At 40.9% G+C, this 3,174-nt stretch overlaps 1 protein-coding gene across 1 annotated transcript in view; it reads left to right on the top strand.

Annotated features, from left to right (window-relative positions):
* Positions 1–709: 709 nt before the first annotated feature.
* The window catches only part of LRRC8D (leucine rich repeat containing 8 family member D), a 110,424-nt gene continuing 107,959 nt past the window's right edge, over positions 710–3,174 (top strand). The window contains exon 1 of the mRNA XM_019501580.1: positions 710–779. The gene's annotated coding sequence lies outside the window, so the exon portion shown is untranslated. The remainder of the gene's footprint in view (positions 780–3,174) is intronic.

A 3,174-nucleotide genomic window follows, 5' to 3' on the forward strand; every position in this document is an offset into this window, starting at 1 on the left:
TAATATTAATAGGAACAAGTCTTAGTAGTGCTCATGTTAAGAGCTAAGTAACACAAAGCAGCATACATACAAAGCTTAAATATCCACTGCATCACTTTAAGTCTTCTGAACATTCCAAGTCTAATTCTTCCATTATTTCCCACCCCTTAGTCCTGCTAAACATCCTCCTGCATGACACGTGCAACTTTGAAAATGCCAACATTACTGAGGGCACATCAAGTTCAATTTCGTATCACTCTGGGAGAGCCTTTCTTTCTATTAGAAGTAGGTAATATCCAGGAAATATGACAACTTTTGCATCCTGTGTATGGCCATCTCTCCTAATTCCATTTTGGGGAAGTCGGGAAATACCAAGGGTGTTGGGGACGTGCTTCCAAAGATTCTTCCCAGCAGCAGGAGAGTAAGAAATCAAACATAAGGCGGTTATCAGAAGAAATGATACATACTGTAACCTTGAATAAACTAGTCCTCCCCTGTGCTGTAGTATGAGCCTCATCCAGGATCTACTGAAGTCAGGAGAAATTGATTTCATTTTTTCGATTGGAGTCTGTGTCACTAGCTGATCTTTACTCTCTCCTGCCAGCATCAGTTGCTGTGTCATTTCCTTCTTTTGCTGTAGGGTAGTGGGTGGGTTCAAGAGTGCTGAGTCAGCACCTTATCCCAGTGCCTTCAAGCAGTCAGTCTTCCTGTTACTGCACCTCTGCTAGCCACGAGGGAATGTCTTGGTTTTAATCCACAGCACACTGATCCACAGGACACTGGCTAATCGCCATGGATTAGTGAGTATCGTGAGGATGAAGGCATTTAACTAGAAACTAGGGCTTGCTGACAGCCATTTTGCTGAAAAATGGCATTGCTTGTGAAACAAGCAGCATAGGAACTAGTGGCTCTAAATTGGTTTCCAAGCTGCATACAAGCAAAAGAAAAACTTTAATTACTTGTTCAAAATGTTTCCAATGTAAAATGCTAAATTGATAAGGTTTTCTTCTTCCTGACAAAGGAACAGGCTTTGTTTGTTTGTTTGTTTGTTTGTTTTGATTTTTTTTCAAAAAATGTTCCTTGTCGTCATACCACTTTATGTAACACCACTTTACAAACCTCAACTGCTATTAGCATCACCAGTAAGGAACCCAAATGCTAACATTTAGAAAACAGCATTTCTGCTGTTTACATTTTGCTATTTATTTCAACATTGAAACACCTTGGTTTTGCTTTTCTTTTTAATTTCACTTCCTGATTTTGCTGTTCACAATACCAGAAACTGCAGTGGGTTACATCCGAACACAGCTTTAAAAAATGCTCCCAGAAACTTTTTTTACATAAACTCAACTTTAAATTCCATAGCGGTATTTTGTTAATTAAAATCAGTAGTAAGGCAGGCTGAAAAGTGGGTCACAGTCTTTGGACCCAATACTGCAAAGACATGCACATGAGTAATTTTGTACATATACAGTCTCATAAGGCTGTTTACATTTATAAATCTTTCTTGGGTCAGCACTTTAGGACTGGATCCTGAAATTACTTGCTATTGGCCATAGTGCTTAGTTTTCAGGGACTTATATTTGTTAGTGTGTTTGCAAAAGTGGACCTTTAAGTTGCTCCTGTGTTGTCATAGCATAAATGACAGTTTTCCAACAAGATAATGGCCTCCAGCAATGGTTCAGAAAAGTCAATTGTAATTAGTCTTTTAAAATGAATATGTGCTACAATTTAGTCATGGTGACAAATGCTTCCTACCTTGAGAATATTTAGGGCCATAACTTTTTCATGGTGTAACTCCCTCCAGTCTTTCAGAGTTACATTAGGGATGCCTTTGGCTCAGTCTCCTGTTTTGATCAAAATGGAGGAAGCTGTCTGTTAAACTGTTGAGGGGCAGGTGTGTGGGGGGGGTGCTTTGCAATCAGTGCCTATTTCTGCTGAGACTCCAAACAAATTTAGTAAAGAAAAGCTAGCTTTCCCAACCTTTAGCTTGTTGAGAATCATCTTGTTGTTTTTTTGGCATTTTAAAGAGCAGGCTGCATCACAAGTCAAGTTGGCACTTTCTAGCAGTCAGCAGCACTCATTTCCACATCATTAATTTTAACTCAATCTTTGTCTACAGCTCAAAGTTTCTTCCATGAAAAGCACCAAAGCTCTTTTGAAGCATCTTCGTTTTGGTGACTATATTGTTATAGTCTTCCAAACTGGTTTCTCTTTTCCTTCAAAAAAAATATCCAAAGAAGATTCTTTGAGGACCCACACCTGACATCTCTGTGGCCTGAAAAGACAGTCTGAAGGATAGGCTTTGTTTTTCAGAATCCAAAAAATAAGAAACCGATTTTATTCAATGTTAAGGAAAGGAAGAGATGATATTATTAAAGAGGTAACTCTTCATCAAGGACCTGCTTACTGTCAGTGTTCAAAGAGATTGTTTCACTTTACTCTTCTCTCATTTCACTCTTTGCCCACCTTTACTACCTGTATAAATGAGGCTATGCAAACATGTTTTGATGCACTTAAAACTGTTTTTACTCTTTCTACTTGAGCTTACCCGCCCCAAGCTGGCCTGAAGAGCCATGTCATCTGGCTTGTGGAGCATTCCATGGGTGGGAAAATTAGGCAATGGGGAAGTGGTGGCAGTGTTACTTGCCACAGCTGTGGAAGCTGTGGTGATTAATGCTGCCACGGCTCCCCTACCATTAAATTTCCAGACCCGTTAGGAGACCTGTGGGCTAGATGACATGGTGATGTGTGCTGGGTGACACTGATGCACGGGGCCAGGCTAATATGCCTGAAGTCTCTGTGAGGCCAGATTCAGCTTTTGTGGGGTTGCTCTGCAGCTGCGTTCGGCATGTGTTAGTTCGCTCTGTGGTCGTATTTGCCAGCCCAATTCCATGATGGATCTGGCCTGTTGACCATCCCTGCCTGCACATTCTGTCCTGCAAACTGACCCTTTACCACTTGTTCAGTCCATGGAACTAGAAAATTAAGCACCTCTGCTCTAAGACACCAAAGTCTCCAGCCTGTACAGATGCATGGGATTGTTCTGTCCTAAGTGCAGGACTTTGCATTTGTCGTTATTGAACTTTGAGAGATCTTTTGGTCCAATCCTCCGATTTGTATAGGTCTCTGAATCCTAGCCCTAACAGTGAATATCTGCCATCCCTCCCAATGAAGAGAGCTCATTTCTCAACC

The sequence above is a fragment of the Gavialis gangeticus genome, unplaced genomic scaffold (assembly GCF_001723915.1).
Source record: "Gavialis gangeticus isolate Ggan-Ray unplaced genomic scaffold, GavGan_comp1, whole genome shotgun sequence".
In the NCBI taxonomy this organism is placed as follows: Eukaryota; Metazoa; Chordata; order Crocodylia; family Gavialidae; genus Gavialis; species Gavialis gangeticus.